The following is a 19,922-nucleotide window of genomic DNA, read 5'->3' as shown; positions in this document are numbered from 1 at the left end:
ATGAAGGGCAAGCATTCTTCTTGCCAACAGCAAAAGCAACCAGAACAGCGTACATGGATCTCCTTGGCAATGTTTGTATTCGAGTTTACAGAGCTCATCTGGTGTCTTCTTGTGCTTGGTACAGACCCTTAACACTAACTCCCTGCATTTCTTGCCCTGAAACCAGAATAAAGCAAATGCTGTTTCATCAGCAAGCACTGGATATGAAACATTTGGCAAAAGGTTAGAAGTATAAGGAATAAAATAGGAAAAAACGCAAAGGTTTGGGGGTCAGTTTGTTTTGTATGTGCTATAGCCTTTGCACCTACAAGAAACCTATTTTTTTTCCTTGATTACTCTGGATTTGTAACTTCTATCACAGTGGTGACATTTTGTTTATCTTTTAATGCCCTGTTTCTTAGATGACTTCTTTAAAGTAGTTCTCATATTAGTGTGCTCCAAAGTGTCCCTTCTGTCTCAATGATGTACAATCTCTGCCTGTGTCCTGGAATCCAGTCCTCTGTCCTGACCAGTTGTGCTGGAATAAGATGCCATGAACACCTAACATGGGAGTAACATAATGCAGGAGTATATATTTTGATCCATGGAACATATTTCAGATTTCTGTATCTCTGATACAGTGCATCTGCTGCCGAGGTGGCCTTCTGTATCTGTGTTGCTGTTGTAGCTGTGCTCTCAATTCCTTATTTTACAAGGCTTGAAATGTGCAGATATTTGGTTCCCTTTGTAAAACCAAGTCACTCTTTAAAAGATGTAACTTGCTGTCACTAACTTCAGAACTGATAATGTCTTCTATATACTAGGAGGTTGACATGATGTGACCTGCATGGAAACTTTAAGAGCTGTGTATCTTCCCAGGGAAGCCTGCAAGTCATTTACCTGTTTCATCTGTCCTTTGCTGGTGAAACTGGTGATAGCATGCTGTTCAGGAGCAAGTTGCAATTCACTGACATAATGTGTATTCTTTTTCCACCTTCCTTCTCCCCCTATACAGTATCAAGTCACTGCATACCATTACAAATTTATGACCTCTTCAGGGCATAGTAGTCGTTTGATAAGATCTGCTTTGGTCTACAGGGAAATTACTGGTATTTCAATCAGTAAGAATGATACCCAATGAGCAGTATACTAGTTATCTTGTCTAGGTCACAGACAATTAAAAATCCTTAATAAGCTTTTGATTTCCCGTGTTTTAAAAACATGAATTTGTTCCCTAGAGCAAAATGTATTAGGTATTTGCAATTAGTGTGTTGTATGTGTGTGACAGCTATACTTACAGTCCAATTTGAAAGTTGCTAAAAATGTCACCTGTATCATTATTTGGTAGCTTTCTATAGATGTTATTTTTATTTTAAAAGTAATATTAAGCTTAGAAGTTATTTAGAAATTTCCTTTTAGATATATATTAATATAGTTATTACAAAAATGTACAAAATTAATTAATATTTGGGTGGTTTTAGCAGCTAAAATGCAATTTCATGTCCATTTTAAAGGCGAAAGTCTTCAGTAGACAGTTTTGTGAGCAGTCATTTTGTGAATGGTCAACTCAGTATGCAATAAGTCTTAGTTCATGTATTACAGTTCCTGGATCTGCTGATTAAAAGAACAAGTGTGGGGGAGTGGAGGCAATCAATTGCAGTGTCTCAAATCTGAGAAATGCTTATTTGCCCTTTATAACCAGTACTACCACTCCCTTCCTGAATTCTGAACTAGCAGTGTCTGTATTGAGTGATGTGGATCAGAATCCTGTTGTTCTGCGTGAGAGGCATTTTTATTAGGCTCTGCTTTAATGGTTGGATGTGCTCCGTTAGGCCCTGGTGGGGTGATGGAAGAGGATCTTGTTTGAAAACCAGATTCACTTTGGTGGTTTAGGTGTCACTGGACATAAGATGGTAAAGATGCTCAAGAGGAAGAGGAGCTTTGGAAAAAGACATACAGAAGTGTAGATGCTTAATATTGTAGCTCCCTGGTCAATTTTAATCCAGTCTGAATTTATGCAGAAAACTGAGGTCGTGTAATCTTCTGCGGTTTTCCATGTAGCCCCTTGCTAGTCTGGGAATTCTGAGAGGCATTCAGCAGACTTGAGTGGCAATTGCTTTTTCTGTCAGAGCTAACCTGCCAGAGCAGGTGTCAGGTTCCAGCTGAGCTGGCTCTCAGTGGATCTGGATCACCACATCATCAGCTGCCAATTGATGACAGAACATGAAAGGACTCAGCGAGTGGGAAAAGCCAAGACTCCTGCCCTCTGCAGCTCCTGCTTCTTCCAGGAGCAGTATGGTACTGGGCTGTGGGTTGGCTGCCTTGGGGAGGCCCTGAGAGCGCCACAGATGCCCAGTGAGTGCAGTGCCTCTGACCTTCAGTTTGCCTATCTCAGTTATGTCTCTGAAGTGGCATCATTTTTTCTTCACAAAAGGGTGGTAAGGAGGAATGTTTGAAGACTCCAGTAAGGAAATGACGTGTTGAATATGGATTAGTCCTGGCTTGTAAGGTTGAACAATGTCTTCTGTAATCCATGCAAATCCAGTATGCTAACATAGCTTTTGTGTTTCTGTGGTTAGCCTGGTAAATTTTATGCAAGTCTGACTTGTGACCTGGTTAGTAAGTTGAAGACAAAGTGAAAGTTTGGTAAAAATAAGAGGATGCTTAATGAAAATTGTAGTCTGAGGACAACCAGGAATTCTTAAATATTTCATTCTCAAACCTTTGAGTTGCTGGAAATGGTTTACTCCATAAGAGTTGTTGAAACTTGCTGTGAATTACAGGAATGTTTAAATATGACAGAGGTTGAAAGAAGGTTGTATTTTGGGGATTTAGACCCACAGAGGTATAGTATAAAAAGCAGCTTTACAGGTGTGAGTTCAGGATCAGTATTTCCCAAGTATTTTTAAAATAGATTTGAATGCATTTCAGTTGAATAGTTTGGTTGCTAAAAGGCATTGTCAAATGTTTTTATTAAGGCACCAGCTTCTCTAACGTATGAAAGTTGGTTAATAAACATCCTCTATTACTGTAAACATCCTGTTGACCATCTGCCAACTCAGGCCTGAAAGGAAAGAGGAGGAAGGTGGAACTTTTTACTTGAGCTTGTTTAAGGGCACATATTCCCTTATGTATGTATTTTACTGAGAAACAAATGGTTTATGAAATAAGCCTAACAAAAATACAGCTGAAAAAAAAATCGGTTTCTGAGTCTTGCCATGTGGTATTTGTGCTTTGAATATAAGTATGCTTAACAAAATATTAACAACTGTAGTTAAAGGTAAATTGTTGGAAATCCTTAGGCTGTATTTCTCAGATATAAGGACGTATTTATAAATTTACTGAAGTCCACAAAAAATTCTGAAAAAAAATGAGTAGGCTTTAGCCAGTAATTTCTTTAAGCAATGGGTCTGGCATCTTGCTGTTCTTCCATTTTTTCCCTTTCATTCCAGATCTCTGCACAATTTTTGGTAAATTAGTGAATGTGAACCAGAATTTGGCTTGATGGAAATTCAAATGTAAACACAGCACACACAGGCTGGTAGACAATTTCTAAGAGGAGAGTTCCTATAATGTTTTCTCAATAGCCAGAGTTTTGTGTTCATTACCATACAGCCAAATTAATCTTCCATTAAACTAAGCATGTTTTTTCTTGGTGTGGACTGACTTGGAATAGTTTGCCTTGGTTTTGCTTAGAGAGGGGTAGGGTCCTCCAAAGAGCCTCACAGTTGTCTCTGGAGTTTCTTCTCCCTGCCTTCTTCAGGGGGGAAAGGTTTCAGGACTTGTGTTGAGTGGTGAAATCATGAATCTGAAGGGTTTTTTTGTTGTTGTGTAGGCTACCTTTATTTTCAAGGACTATTTTCTTTTAGTCACATTGACATTATTTACGTCTGATGTTCATAAATTACAGCTATTTTTTTTTTTCCTGAAATGGTCCTTTTGTATGTGCTCTAATAGTTTTCCTCTCTCCATGCACACTTAGTTAAGATTTGATTTGCAACATATTGGGATTTATTTTTATAACTTGCTTAACTCAAAGTGTGAGATGCTTGAGTGAGAAGATTGAGTCTGTGAGCTTGTGCTATCCTGGTGGCACGCTTTGGTGAAGGTAGTTTTCCTTTGGGCCTTGTACAATGTTGTTACTCCTGCCCTCTCCTCAGTGAAACTGTCTGCAGTCTGCTGCCTGGTGCAGGGATTACAAGGAGCATTCTTTTGCCCAAAAGCAAACACTCCTATCTAAAGAAGTGCACTCAGGTAACAGGTGGGTTTTCTTCTGAGGTTGATGATAGGAGAGTTTTTCATTTGTTGAGTCTCCATATGAGGAAAGGCCCTTACTTTGGCTTTGTTAAAACCCAAATATTTCAAAAAGCCAGGGAAGTGTGAGGAATACTTATGATCAAGGTATGTTGGTGTTGAAAGCAACCTAAGACTGTAAATTGAGACTCTATTGCACTGTAAGGAAAGAAGTGAGTGAGCAGCATGATAGGAGTCCCTTCTCCTCTAGAGGAAGCTTTGTGTTATTACTGACAGCTGTTCTCGGGTATCTTACCAGCTATTTTGGGTGTTCAGTGTGCAACCAATCTGTCTGCAGAGAATGTTTGTAAAATTCTGAAAAATGTGTTAAAAATTTATGCATCTTAGAGTACTGTACGAACACGGTGATTGCAATCCTGTGCTGCATATGGGTTTGTTGTGTGGTGTCCCCCCTCTGCAGTGGGGTTGTTTCCTTAGCACTTTGGCTTTACGTGGCTGTGGTGCTTGAGACTGTGGTGGTGGTGAAGTCCTTTTAGGCCATCATGTTAACCAAGTATGTGGTGCTCTCTGAAACAGTGTAAAAATACATGTCTTCAGTTTTGCAAACGTTTCCTTCTCAAGTGTAACCTTTCTGTTTACTAAGCCCAAACTGGAACTGCTAATTATTCTGTACCCAGACACTGAAGTGAGATATGGGATGGTGGATCTCTTTATTTTGGAGCCCAAACATCTATTGGTTTAACATGTCAGTAATGCTGTGGTCTGCAAATATTTGAAACTGAGCTGAAAATTGTTAATGTAATTGCCAGATTATAATTTCTGATCTTTCTTAAAATTTAGTTCAGTTTTTTTTAATGTTGGAAATCAAGCAGACAATGCAGAAGGCTGGCTTGGCTGAGCATGGATTAGAAGATTAGAGCTCAGGCAAAAAAAGAAATTTTATGCCCAGTGAAAGCAGAGTCTGCTGTCATGGGAGGAATACAGAGGGGCTGCTTGCCACTGTAGGGAGAAAATCTGTGTGGTCGAAGCTCAACTGGAGTTGTAACTGGGCAGTTCTGTGGGTGTCTATAGAAAGAGAAGGGTTATAGTAAATGGGGTAACATCAAGTTGGTGATTGGTCACTAGTGGGGTTCTGCAGGCCTCCATTTTAGGCCTAGTTCTCTTCAGCATCTTCGAAAATGACTTGGATGTAGGACTCGAAGGCATACTGAGTAAGTTGGCTGATGATGCTGTTGATTCCTTGAAGACAGGGAGGTCCTGCAGAGAGAGCAGGACACATCACAGGGCTGTGCAGTCACCAGATGGACAAAGTTTTAACAAAGTGCTGTGATGGGGCAACCCTGGATCAATGGACAGACTGGGGAGCAAGAGGCTGGAGAGCAGCACTGCGGAAAGGGACCTGGGGCTCCTGGTCTCTGGCAAGTTGGATACGAGTCAGCAGTGCCCTGGCAGCCAGGAGGGCCAAGCGTGTCCTGGGGTACATCAGAACAGCCGGGCAAGGGAGGGGATTGTCCTGCTCTGCTCTGCTCTGCACTGGGGTGGCCTCACCTTGAGTTCTGGGGGCAGTTTTGGGCTCCACAATATAAAAAACATACAAAGCTATTAGAGAGCATCCAAAGGAGGGGTAGAAAGATGAAGGGTCTAGAAGGAAAGCCATATAAGAAGCAGCTGGAGTCAGTTGGCTTGTTAGGCCTGGAAAAGACTAAGGAGAGACCTCATTGCAGGCTATGACTTACTCAGGAGAGGTACTGAGCTCTTCTCTCTGATGACCAGTAACAGGATCCAGGGGAATGGTATGAAGCTATGTTAGGGGTGATTTAGGCTGGATATTAGGAAAAGGTTCTTTGCCCAGAGGGTGGTAGAGCACTGGAACAGGCTCAACTGGAACAGGGAAGTGGTCACAGCACCATCCTGACAGAGTTCAAGAAGCGTTTGGACAATGCTCTCAGGCACTTGGTGTGACTCTTGGCATGTCCTGTGCAGGGCTGGGAGCTGGACTTCAGTGATCCTTGTATGTCCCTTCCAACTCAGGATACTCTATAACTCTGTGGTACATATGAATGGTAGGATTTGCTTGCTGCAGGTCAGGAGAAGGTCCATTAACAGAGTGCTCCAGTCTGGGCTTGATTTGTCTCCAGTCTATGGGACATTAGGGCCGCAGAAATGCATCTTCCATTCCCTTTACATCAGTCACCTGCTAAATTTTTTTCAAATGTTTCTGCTGAATCTCTTGAAATTAGAGTTAAAAGTGCATCCAAGCCTAATTTTGGAGTGTAGTAACAGATTTTAAGTATGTTTGTACCTGATAAAATTGGTATTTCAGCTAAAGTTCAGGGGTTTTTTTTCCTCAAAGCGATGAATATTAGTGTGATGTAACTAGTAAAGCAAATAGGATGAGATGTTTCATTAGTATGTCTTGGAGCTTAGCCCTCTCGTGGCAATTGCTGTTTCAGCAGTATTGGATGGGATCTATATTTTCCTAGCAAAATCGAGAACTTTTTGTCTGGGAAGTTCAAGGTGTGGGGGGCAGCTACACTAGCCTGGCACAAGCCCATGTAGCCTCTGGAAGGGCAGATGGTGCTTTAGTACTCCCCCAGCCTGGCTGGTCCTTCCTACCTCCTGTACTTACAGATGTGTGCAGCTGCAGGGTGGGCTGCGTTGAAGGATCAATCCTGCCAAAAGCTAACACTCCAAAAGAAGGGGGAAGAGAGCCCTGCCCCTCCCCTGCCCGCAGCATGTACATGCTTTATAATGGGTTTGACTGGCCCTGTATGGCCTTAGTAGGATGTTTCTGGGATCGGCTGACACTTACGGTATGTCTGGGTTTTTTTATAAACAGGATTTGTTAAAAATGTGGTTGTGCCCTGTGTTCTTGCTCTAGATTGTTTCAATTCCATGTAATGTCTTACTAATGTTTTCTTTCCCATGCTTTTCCTAAGTCCATCAGAAGCCAATCATTGTGTGTTTGTAGTAATGATGCTGTCATATTGTCAAGACTGGATAAAAATAATTTAAGACCTGCCATAGGCTCTTTGTAGACACTGTCAGTGGCATCATATAACCCTATGGATTTTCATAGTGGGTCTCCAGATGTGTAGGGAAAATAAAATGCTGTTAGGTAATTCAAATTGCCACAGTGCATCTGAGCTGGTCTTCTCTACATTTTCCTATTTGTAAAACAGTTTGAAGCTTTGTCTGTGTGCTCTCTTGCAATGGAAAAATTTTAAGTAAAGCTTGTTGGATTTTACTTCAGGCATCCAGGAAAGCTTTCTTAGCTGAGAATGATGTGGACAGCATTTCAGAATGACTTCAGGTTTGTTATTATTTGGTATAAGAGAATAACTTTTTTTTGCTTGAGACATAACTTTTTTTTGCTTGAGACATTCCTTTATCTATGTGTTTGAAGGAATGTCATGTGGAGTCCATAACTTCTACCTAACAGCATTGACATCTAACTCTCCTGTTACTGTAGCTCACTGAGTTGTGCAGCTTTCAGTTGTTGGATATAAATGGACAAATACTTCTATGAAAAACTAAAGAAAAACATGTTAATTTTTTCCCCTCGAGATTTATAGCCACTGTGTATTTTCACATTCAACTGGTGGAATATAAACCTTTGCTGGCATGCTTATTTGGGTGAACTACTCAGACAGGCTCTTCTCAAAGCCTTTATTTAGAAGAGTGTTTATGTTCTGCACTAAAGGATATAGGGTAGCAGATGAAGAATTGATGTGTTCCTATGGATTCTTGACTGTGGTGGATTATGACTCAAATGGACTAAAGCAGAAGATGCTATTTGGATTGTGAAATTACTGAAAAAGAAACGTTCATTTGCAGTATCTATGGGTTTTACGCTGGTCTTACTAATTCTCTTTTTACATTTGAAGTTTTTAGCCCGGCAGAAGATTAGAGTTTTCTCTTTAATGGAAATCTCTGACACACAGAGTGTACTGGATAAAGAACTGGATGTGGATAGTGGGTGCTTCTGGCTGGGTGAGTCGGGTTCTTCTGTGGCTGAGCTGAGCTGCTGAAAACAACATGACTATCTTCTGGAGGAGTGCAGCTGCTGGTGGAGGTGTTTGCACCTCCTCCTCCATGGTTCTGTGGCTTGAAAAAAACCACAGACTCCCTTATTGCCAGTGTTATGTTCTTCACACACCCTTTTTAGTTTTATGTTCTTTAACATCTGTAGCTTCTGCAACTTCTGTGATTCTTTGGTCAATTACACTGGCCTGGTGCTGGAGGTCTGCAGTTTATAACACTGGAGAACTTTCCTTAAAGAGTATCTTTTTGTAAAGGAAAAATAAACTCTGGTTTTTTACATCTAAATAAACAAAACTTACATTGTCATTATATTAAATCACTCTTCTGCTCTTGTATTTCTAGTTTGTTTTTTCCCAGCATGAATGAACTATTACTGAAGTGTAGAATCTCAGATTGTGGTCACGTGGAAGTGTTTCATGTACTTCATTAGGAATGGATAGCCTTACTGTTCTGTTTCTTCATAATCTGATTTCTCATATAAATAATTTCCTTAGTTTGTTTCCTAGAATTGCAGTTTCATTAGAAACAAGAGTGTCTAGTATTCCTCTCACAATAAAGTTGTGAGTTGTTCAGCAATGTATGTTTCTCTCTATCCTAGGGTTTTAGTTACAAAGTGTTTTGACTGCAGCATTTGTAGATAAGCAAGTGTGCGATTTTAGGCCCCTTCCAGTCCAAAAATACAGCAAAAGACCCCTGACTTCCTTGTAGCTCCATCTCCTAACTTGGGTTCAATGTTGTGTCTTGTAATTACTCATTTGGCTTCAGACCATGGTACTTTTAAAGGTTACGGATCTAGTGTCAGGGTCAGTATTGGTGTAGTCCACTGACACTGACTGGGTAATTTTTCTGGCCTTGAGTTGAACATTTGAAACTGGGAATGAACTTTCATGGCTTCATAACAGTAAGCTGTAATAATAGTCTCTGGATTCACAAGGTACTTTCCTATATTTCTCTTTTGGTTTGGGTTTATCAAAAGTACTATACTCAGTGTTCTGCAATTCTCTTCACTTTCTTCCCATGGATAAATGAGCATCAAGTTCCCAGAATGTAACATCTCCTTTTATTAATGAAATGGCAGCAGCTTTGAAATGGACAAGAATCAAGACAGATTCCAAAATTTGTCTGTTCAGATAAAAATCTGGCGTGGAAGAGTCTGCTGCTGTTCATGGCTGGGCATGCAGTTCGAGAGAAATTATATTAGCACTGAGGGGTTTTTTAATGTGCAATTTTACTAATATTCTGTGGCTGGTTCTGCTGCAATTCAAATATTTTCTCATTTGAAACTGAGTATAAAATCTAATTTGTTTTTCCTTCACCCTTTCTCCTTGGAGATCTATCAAATTATCCTCTGCTTTAAATTCAAGCTCTTCATGGAAATCAATCGTTCTGACCTCCTGTGAGGTAAATATTATTTTCATTAATAGGAAAATTGCAAAGCAGACAAGTAAAATTGCTTGTCTGAATTATGCAGAGCTCGAGACATGTGGTCAAATTTCTAGACTGCCTGTTTTCAATAAATTCTTTACAAAACTTTTTTAATGTAATAATATTGTAATAATATTGATACTGTCTAATCAGACAGAAGAATACTTTGGTTCCTGAAGCATTGTGTGACCAAGAGGACAACTATGAAATATTGTTTGTTTTGAAATGTGGCTAAATGAGCTGTCTACTGAGAAGAGTACAAAACAGTTTGCAGTTTTCCTGGGGAAACAAACAAAGAATCCTTTTAAATGTTTTCTTAATCTGGCAAAAAAGCATGAAGGTCCTTGAATGGGCAGAGAAACTTCCACTCTAATGGTAATGACCAGGTCTGCCAAGTGAATCAAATGGGGATGGAGATGTAAGGTGCTTGTGTCTTATAAAACAACAGATTATCAGTTCCTGTGAACTGCAGGAGAGAATATCTTGAATATCTTACTTCTGGCTTTTTCAGTAGGATGGAAATAATGAGTTCTGCTTTATCTCAAAGGCCGTGTAGATGAATTTTTTTTTTTTTCCTTGAGCGGGTGCTTGTAACATAGCAGAGCAGAAGTTTGGTTACATATGCAAAAAGCTTTCTAGCTAAAGAATTGTCTTGTTATTATAGGTGTATTTTCAATTAGGGATAGAAGATATAATTTATGGAGTGCGAAACTTATAGATTACTTGGATTTTCAGTTTGACACAGTTTCAAAGCTTTTGAAGACAAATTCTCCTTAACAGTGGAATTTTTCATATTATCTTGGATATTTTGAAACTATAGTATGTAGTTAATTCCTCTTTTAGTGAATTTTACAGGCAGTAACCATCTATACAACTTTCCACTGTGAAGCTTCCTTCTGTAGCAGGTGTATGTTTCTGGTGTGCTCTGAAGGGGACTGGAGGCTTATAGAAGTGATGCTCACAGTGCATTTGTGCACTGTAACCAGAATCTACAATTGGATATTCCTGGCTGAAATGCCTTTTGTAGTAAAGGGTCAAGTAGTGGAGCTTCTGCAGTATTTGCAGTATGTTGTGAAGGATGGGGCAAATGTGATTTCACGTGTTGTTCAGTGGCACTTCATGGCTTTTACTTTGTTCTCTGTTAGGCAGTTCTTTGCCTTCTTGTTTTGGACACCTAATTTGTGTAGCTGATTTTGTGTATTATCAGTTTATCAAAGTGTTGCTGAAAACCCTTTTTATAAAGAGAAGTCATTATTGGCCTTTGCCATGGGTGCTAGAAGCTGGAAGACCAATATTTTTGATGAATGCTTGGCTGCTGGATGACTGGCTCTCATTGTCCTTCTCTTGCCTTGATTTCCCTTTCTTTACATTTTATTTAATGGTATACACCTTATTTGCTAGGCACTTTGAACACGTATCAGCCTGTGAAAGCATCCTAACAGCAGCATATTCTCTATGGTGCTTCCTCTGTTTTTATTGACAAACAGCTTTAAAATTCCAGAGTCAATTAAGACACCAGCTCAGTCTTTCTTTTAACGGCAGTCAAATGGATTAAAAATACACGGGGGCAGGGATGGGAAAGCAGACTGGAAAGCAGTGAGTTTTCAAATTGGGAATGTGCAAATTCTGTGTTGAATTTGCCCTTTCTAAATGTTTCTCCAGTATTTTCTGCTGCAGACAGATTATTAGTTCTTTCTTTGGCAGCAGTAACTCATTCTACGGTGTAAGATCCTGTCCTTATCTTGTAGCTTAGCTGTGACAGCTAGGCTGAAAAGTAATAGAATGACTTTTATGAAGAGAAAACCTAACTTTTAAAGAAGTAATATTAGTATGAAGAGTGTGTCATTACCTAATGTAAGGGGGGGAAGTGGACTCCTGGTATTTTTATATGGGTTTCTTCATTACAAACTGATGTATTTGCATTCCTTGCATTAAAGTGCTTGCTGTTACCAGGAATAAGTCCAAAGTTCACATGTTCATGGTTGTGCTCTGTAAACTCAGTGTTTCACTTCAGTTAGTCCAAGTCTGGACGAAAGCATTAGTTCATAGACAAGGAGCTCTTTTGACTTGGCAGCATCCTCTCTGTGTAGGTATTTTACATGTGCAGTTAGTAACAGTAAACATAAAGCCATTTGTGTGCTGTTACAGTCACATTGTAGAAAAATTAGAGGCTAGAAAAACTGGCCTCAGCATGGAAATATGTAAGCCATGGTGGCTGTGAATAATCAGGAAGAGTTACGACATAATTCAGGAGAATGATGTTGTGAACGTCAGAAGAAGGCTTTTCCCATTAAATTAATTTAAATGAAATTTTGTTTCATTACCACTTTTGAGAAAAATGTTAAGAATTCCAGTAATTGACTCCTGTTGACACGGCAGCAGAGTAGTTAATGAACTTGATGCAGCAGTGCTTATTTTGATTGATACTGTGTAATTACGATGTCAAAGGTATTTAACTTTGTATCAGGCTGTAAATCTGCATCAGACTTCTAGTCTACCCTTGAGAGAAAAAATGCATAAAATGGGAAAACCCAGACACTCCCCCAACCTGAGCTATTTTACAAGAGTATGAGAAAGTAAAAAGGTTTCACTAGTTCAGCCTACTTCCTTGTCAGTAGCGTATCTCTGAGAAACTCCTGAATGTCTTAGTGTCTGAAAAGCAAAAAGTAAATGTTCTCTGTGAATTTTGATGTCAGCAGCAGCAGTGTCCTCTGACAGTCCTCTGTGCTCTTCTAGCTTTTTTCTTTCCTAATATCTTTAGTCTAACTGGAGGTCTTACAGCCTGAAGGTAGAAGACAGCTTTCCAGACTTCCTTGAGCTGCTCTGTTCTCACTAAGAAGAAAAAAAACTTCATTTTTTTATCTAAAAGCGAAATTTATGGAGAATACAAGAGATCTAATTATTGTGGCCGTGACTCTTGAAGCAAATGTTCTTTAGCTTGACAAGCCAAGCATGAAGGGATATGCTTTCTTAGGATGTAAATTCTGTGTGTGATTCATTTGTTGTGTAATATTCTCATGTATTTTTGGTTTATCAGAATTACACATTGATTAGTATTGAGAGAGGTTTTATTATTGTCAGAAATAGTACTTCACTGTTCAACTCTTGAAAGTCAAGATGGCTATGATTTCAAAGGTTAGTAGTAATCTATACACCTTATTTTATTATAAACTACTCCACCTTTTCTAGAATAAGGGATTTCAAATCTTAGAACTTTTTATAGACCATACTTTTTGTACTTGTTTTTACATCACACTATTTCTCTTCTTGTTTCTATGTTTTTTACCATTTAATATTCATTGTTTCAGATCCTCCTTTTTCAGGAGGTTTTCCTGCTGGTGAATTTTGTAGCTCCCTATCTGTCTTTCTGACCCAGAAGTATTTGTGCTGCCTTCAGGAGCATTTTATAAGTAAATTTTAAGAACGTAGTTGTGTCTATTCCGAATGTGCTCCTTTTGTTTGCCTTGTAGTTTAGGGTAGGTCAGGCTTGGTGCTTTTCAAAATCCTGTCTTGCCTCTGTGTTTCTGATGTGTATGAGTAATAGCCATTAGTCCTTAACAATCATATAGTTGGAAAGTTGTAGAAGAATTGAATTTACATTGTAGTAACATTACTTATCAATTTCTGTCATTCAGCATCTTCAGTGACAGCATGTTTGGTTGGAGATGAAACGTAGGGACCCTGTGGAACCTTCAGTTGCAGATGGCTTCTCAGGAGTGTTGCTCTGTGGGCTGTTCTCTGTTGTGGCAGTGTTCTGTGGGTGCAGGAATTCAGTCATCTGCTAGGCACAGTGCTTTGAAGTTACCAGCCCAAACACTCAGGGGAGTTAGATGCTGAAGTCCTGTCTCCTTGTGACTGGTGTTTGCAAAATAGGTTGTAGGCTGGTGTCCAACGCCATGGGAGAAGCAGCATCTTTTTCCTGCAGTGAATCATCTCGTGTTTATTGAAGTTCATTGGTGAAACTTGTCCTGGCTGTCTTCATTCCCCTGGTAGTAATTGCGGTAATAATCAGCCAAAGCACGTATGTCAAAAGCCTTTTGTTTTTATTCTGAAGGGAAAGACAGAGCTATTAAAAATATTTTCATAGGTTTATGATGGCACAAGATCACTTTATGTAGGCTTCTTTATTTAGAAATTATAATGCCTATAGGTGATGCCTTCCTAAGGTAAACAGAGAAGGATATTTTCCATTGATGCTTGCTCCTTCTTTCTTTTGAAAATCTGGGTTCATTAGTAAGACATCCTGAAAGACCTGCTTACTTCTCTTAGGAGATGAAGGGTATGTAGGGTAGGGAGGAAAATATTTTTTTGTAAGTCTGTATAAGAAAGATATGTCTGAACTTCTTGTGGTTATTTTTTCAGCACTTTTGAATGCTGTTAGATTTTGCTGAGATTAAATGCTAGCTATTCTCAGTGTTTTCAGACAGCACTCTCTCTCTTTATTTTATTGAACAAGCTTTGTCTACAATTTCAGTACTTCCTAATGTTATTAATTATATAAGGCTTTCAAAGCTTTGAACTGCTGTTCTGCAGGTGACTTGCTCTTTTGTGAGAACAGCTTTGCATGTTGTGGCGGAGAAGTGGGGGGAGTGAAGCGTTCCTTGGGCAGGTGGCAGATTCTGAGATCAGAGGGATGAATCTGCAAGGATTCCTCATCTTGCTCATCGTACTGCATATTGATAGCTGGGACACAGCAAGCAACCCCTGAATTGTCTTCAAGTAACACGTTTTGGTTCTTTCAAGGATGATGTCAGAAAATAGCCTTTTTCAGTAGAACCAAATTCTTTCTTCCCTCCCTCCTTACATACGCCTACAGTGATGTTTTTTCAGCTCTACAAGTGTGTGTTTTCTCACTTTCTCTGCTGTGTGGGCGGTCTTCCCAATCACAATTGAGCTTCACAGGCAATCTTTAAAAAAAAAAATCATCTCTACACAGCAGGTCTATAATTTAACACCAAAGGAAATGGAGAGTTCTGGGTTAGAATTGTGATGCGTCTTAGTAATGCTTGAATTGGCAAAGAATTTCACTCTAAAAAAAAAAAAAGAAATTGTTTTCTTGACCAGAAGGCCACTACCTGTGGAAATTTTCTTTTTACATTCTACCCAAATGATTTGCCAAAATGTCAGTAGCAATCACAAACAAATAGACTTTAAATTTTATACTTGCTTCATTAGGTTAAGTTGTAATTGAGCTTTTCTATCCCAGAATTAGAATGTGATTCTAATGAAAAAGACAAACTCAGTTTGTTGACAATATGAAAGTTAAAATGCAGTTTTTCTGGGAGTTTTGCCTTATTTTAAACATTTTAGTTCTCTCTGCCTTTTAGAAACTGCTTTTGCTGCACTGCATGATTATTTTTTATGTACTGCAGCTCTTTTGCTGATGCTTCTCATTTTTCCAAGGTCTTAATTTCACACAATATTTTGTAAATAAGCCTAAACTTAACTCGCAATAAAAAAAACCCCTCAGCTGTATTTTTAATTGCTCAAAAGAAGATAGTGTTATCAACAGAGCTCAAGAAAATAATTATTGCTATTTGGCATTTCTTAAATAATTTTTGTTGATGTTAGTGTTCTTGCCGCCAGGTAGGTATGCTAAGTTTGTTCAACTCTGTAAAAAAAGACTTCTGGGAGGGTAGCATGGGTGACCTAAAATTTGCTTATAAACCTATCAAATTTCAGCAACGATTATTACAAATAGCACTTGTACCATGATTTTATGTGCAGTTCGTGCTGCCATTGTAGCTGAAAGGAACCAGCCTTATCTGCTTATCCTGTCTGATACCTTTTCTGCCTCATGTCAGCACAAGTGCTCATGTAGCTGTGCAGTGAATTGGATTGAAGAAAACCAGGCTGGAGAATAATCGAGGTCTTCTTCTTTAGTCTCCTTACTTAAAGTTGGATTTTAATCTCTCTTTGATATGATTCACTGTACGTCTCCTCTAACACGTGAGCTTGGTGGGAGTAGAGTAGGACAAAAATTCATTGGCAGTATGTGCTCTGCCTCCAGCTTGTGCCTCTGCGGAGTTCTCGGGACTGCAGCATAAATCTCCATGGTTACATCTGTTTGCCTGGTCTAATTTTAGAGGACTCCTATCATCTAGAGATGCAAGCCTTTTGTAGCAATAGACAGAGGTCAGATGTTAAGGGTAATTCTGAAACAATGCAGATTATATTACAGGACCTGGTAAATAGGAAGGACCGGCTTTGAAACCTTTTTTTTTTTCCTGCTACACTCAGACTTCTTAGGGTACTGCAGCTGGTGACTTAGATAAAAACTCCTGCTCTCCCTTGTGTTTGACATGTGTTACAGACTTTATGTTGAGCAGTGAGGAAAAAAAGTGGGCCACAGCACTGCTAAATGTCCCCTTTCTTTCAGGCATTGCCAAATGTGTGTTTAATCTCTAAATGCCTGGCAGAATGCGTTCTGGAAGAAAATAACTTGGTTCAGAGAAGAGGTGATAAAAGAAGGGTTGGGATTGTTGTAGTGAGAAACTTATTATACAGGCTTTCTCAGATGTGTGAGTTATGTGCAAAAAATCAATTGGTTCACAGTTTTATAAGCCTTCATTGTTGCTTCTGGCTTCTTACAAGCACATTTTTCAGAATACCCTTTACGTTTTGAAAAGTATTTCATTTGATTATTTCCCACTCAAATTTTGTTCATGCCGATGATCTTTTTGCTTCTAGGTTTCACTGTGCTATGATTCATCAGAAGCTGGTTGTGACATCCACTGGGTATTTTTGCTAAAGCTGCATGTGTCTGCTTTCTCAGGAATTTGGATAGGTAAGAGTGCATGTTCTGCTTTCTGTACCTTCTGACCTTTTTGAATACTGCTAGTTGTCACAAACTGAGTGTTGTGTTTGACTGCTGATAGCGTGTAATGTTTCGTGCAATGTGTAAGGGGTGGTCTCCAGAAAGAAGGTTTACCCGGTAGGCTGGCTGCCACAGAGTGCCAGACTGTATCCCAGTCTGTTGCTGAATGCTTCCTCTATACGTGAGTGTTTTTCCAGGAGGGAGGTGCAAGGGAATGAGATGGCTATTCCCTCCCCCCCTTTCTACTAGGTACGTGTAGAAGTGTTCGTAAAAGCAGGTTGGACTCTGTTCAGGCTGTGACAGAATGCCTGCTTTTGTCACATTTTGTGAAACACAGCAGTTCTTGTAGGTGGTTTCTTTTAATCTACTTGTGAAACTAAACTCAAGTTGTTAGGAAGAAAGGGATGATTCTTCTGGATGTGCCTGATCCTTGCAAAAGACTGGCTTTTAGTACATGATCTGTCCTTTCACAGAGTAATGTAGTGTATTGAAAGGTAAACTGGATGTGGCAAGCGTGAGATGCTGCGGTTTTGTCCATGCAGCCTTGCCCTCTGCCTTGTACCAGATGTGAGTCCTTTGCAGGTGTGTAATAACCTGGTTCAAGATGGTATATGCAGAAGGCCGGAAAATTGCAGTGTGTGGGTTTGGGGGTTGGGAGGAGGTGAGATGGGGAGCAGTGGTGTTGGTTTTGCAAAGATGGGCAGGGTTGGATTTGTTTTCAGCTTCCTGAATTAACAGGTTGTGCAAGCAGTAGTGCTGCCTGAAGGGAGGTGACCAGAACTTGCTACAGACTTCAGGGAGAACAAAACCGGAGATTTCAATTGAGATCAGTTGAAACAGATTTGCAACCAGGCAGTAAAAACATAACCCCCTCCACTGAACAGGTTTTAATCATGTGTTTATTAACACATATTGAAACCTATACGTATAGGATATGCAAAGGAAGTCCAGTCTGGAAGCAACAGTGTAAAAAACATTGCTGCCAAAGGAGAAACCCTCCCTTGTAACATTGGTTCATCAGTCCGTTGGATGTCAAAAGAAACAAATAGGTTTCTTATGTGAGAGAATCTGCCCTGTAGTTGTTGCAGTTGCCTTGAAGGATGTTGTTGTATCAAAAGTGTCAGTTTAAAACTTCTTCTGAAACACTGTCAGCAAAGCTGCATTGTGTTGGCAGAGATTTAGCTTCTGAGATTTGACTTACGCTAGTGACAAAACCTTTCCTTCAGAGGGTGTATATACTGGAAACAAATATGTTTGTTCACAAATCTTGTGGAGTCTTTGGAAAAGGCTATTTTAATTATTTTGTCTTTCCCCTTGAATCATTTTACCTTTTCATTTGGTATCACCTTTAGTGTTGATTTTTACACACAGTTGTTATCGGGGTTTTCTTTGATATATAGCTCTCAAAGTTACTGACAGAGGAGAAAATAGTGTCCATCTCTTTCCCGCTATATGAAAGTTTGTTTTGTTTTTATTTTTTAATGAAGTTTGTGGTCCTAAGAGGCTATTTTGAATCACAATATTAGTAAACACTGTAGTGGGGCACAGACAGCGAAAAAGTTATCACTTGAAGTAAGAGCACTCTTAGCTATCAATTTAACTTACTGGTGGGAAGTAAATGAGCAGTTTTTCCCCTTACTATGTTTGGATTCCACAGCCTAGAGTGTTTGTCACATATTTTCCACAGAGAATGATCAGGTAATTAAACTTCATTTTGCCAGTGATGGTGTCGTCATGTTACACCACCCAAACACCAAAAGTGGTAAAATCCTTTTTATTATACACATGCAATTTTTGTTTGTGAGTGGAAATTTTTTCTCAGTGGAATTTTAAAAATTTTTAAATTCCAGCCTGTAGAAAATCCATTAATATTAAATTATACTTAAAACCTAATTTATTTCACCAGTAGCAGTTCTGGTTGCTGGCTGTTTATGAATGTGTCAGCTCATGGTCCTGTAGACCCAGTCTTGTTTGCTGAAATTCTTGAGCAGGTTTTATAGTTGGGAGTTGAGCATAGCCCTATTAGCAGGCAGCTTTTTTTAGGAATAGTATCATGCTCCAATAAAGCTGATGTTTCTTTGTGTCAAATACAGAATCTTTATTGGATTTGTGAAGATATTTAGGGGCAAAACATTCAGCAGCATAAACTCAGTTTTGTTAATTCCCCACATTCTTCTGTAGATACTGACAGAATAAAATTCTGTATGAAACTTAACCTCAGACTGCTTATTTCTCCTTGACTTGAACTGAAAATGAAGAGGAGGACTGTGGGGTGGGAAGAGGAAGAGATGGCTGCTGTGTGCAAGTGGCTGATGTTGACCTTAAGTTATATATGGTTGGTTTTATCTGTACTAGTTTTTTCCTGTTGACAGGTTAAAGTCCTGTGGCTTCATTTGCTCACTAGTAATAGAGCTTTGTTGGGAGGGGGTGGGGTTGAGGTGGAAAAGGTTTTGCCTCATGGATTCTTGCTTTTTCTCGGGGATGTGGTATTTTCCTAGCAAAGGAAGGCCAGAGCTATTTGGGTACTGTTTCTTTGAATGGCCAGGAGGAGAGATGTACAGAGTTGTATTCCTTCCTTACATTTTGCAGGTTTTTTTTTTTTCCCCAGAGATGTCCCCAAGGTTTTGTTGGTGATTATACAAAGGATTTCTGTTATTAGGACTGCGTAGGTTTGTAGTTCAAGTTCCTTCCCTGAGGAGTCTGCAGAAAGTTAGGAAAAACCCATGCAATTAGTGCTTACCGTCTTGGCCTCTTTATCAAGAAAGGAAGGGTGTTCCTTGAGGAGTGCATGTATATATTTCCAATGCTTGTAACTGTGCACTCATGTACCTGTGAGTCAAAGGATATGGGTGTATTGGATACATGTGTGTTCCCAAGTTGGTGATTGTCTCATGTAATGTTTTTGTACTGTGGTATTTCAATGATAACTGCACTAATTATCTTTAAATGGAAAAGAAGTAGAAAGTGCTTAGTCTGTTTTTATGGTTTTTTATGTTTAAAAACAGTGTGGTGAATTAGTAGAAGTTGGTATGTGATAGTTGACAGATTAGTTAATATATTCAAGAATTGCAATAAGATTGTTCAGCAAAACTGGATAATATTCTTAATAGCTAACTATGTCCATTATTATGGGAAATGGGTGTCTCACCTTCATTTCATTGTGTATGAGACTGAAGGAATTGGATATTCAGAAGGTAAGTGTATTTGAGTGAATGAAGAGAAGAAAGCCTGGATCTCATTAATTTTTATCTTTAAGCTGGCGAGGGCTTTATGCTTTTACACCTTTTTTCTTAGTCCAAAATGACTGATTATTTAGTGATACGGATTGTAATGATCCGTGCTCTTTTCTGTTACCTGTTGAAAAGGCAGGCCAAGAATGAGGCATGCTATGTCTGCAAACTTC

At 39.2% G+C, this 19,922-nt stretch overlaps 1 protein-coding gene across 3 annotated transcripts in view; it reads left to right on the top strand.

The window, feature by feature from the left end:
- Window positions 1-19,922, top strand: part of SIPA1L1 (signal induced proliferation associated 1 like 1) — a 206,724-nt gene that overhangs the window by 51,283 nt on the left and 135,519 nt on the right. For all 3 annotated transcript variants that reach the window (XM_082283512.1, XM_082283513.1, XM_082283511.1), the window contains one exon: window positions 16,393-16,489. The gene's annotated coding sequence lies outside the window, so the exon portion shown is untranslated. The remainder of the gene's footprint in view (window positions 1-16,392; window positions 16,490-19,922) is intronic.

The sequence above is a fragment of the Coloeus monedula genome (assembly GCF_965178545.1).
Source record: "Coloeus monedula genome assembly, chromosome: 6".
NCBI lineage: Eukaryota > Metazoa > Chordata > Aves > Passeriformes > Corvidae > Coloeus > Coloeus monedula.
This window is presented reverse-complemented; position numbering and strand designations above follow the sequence as displayed.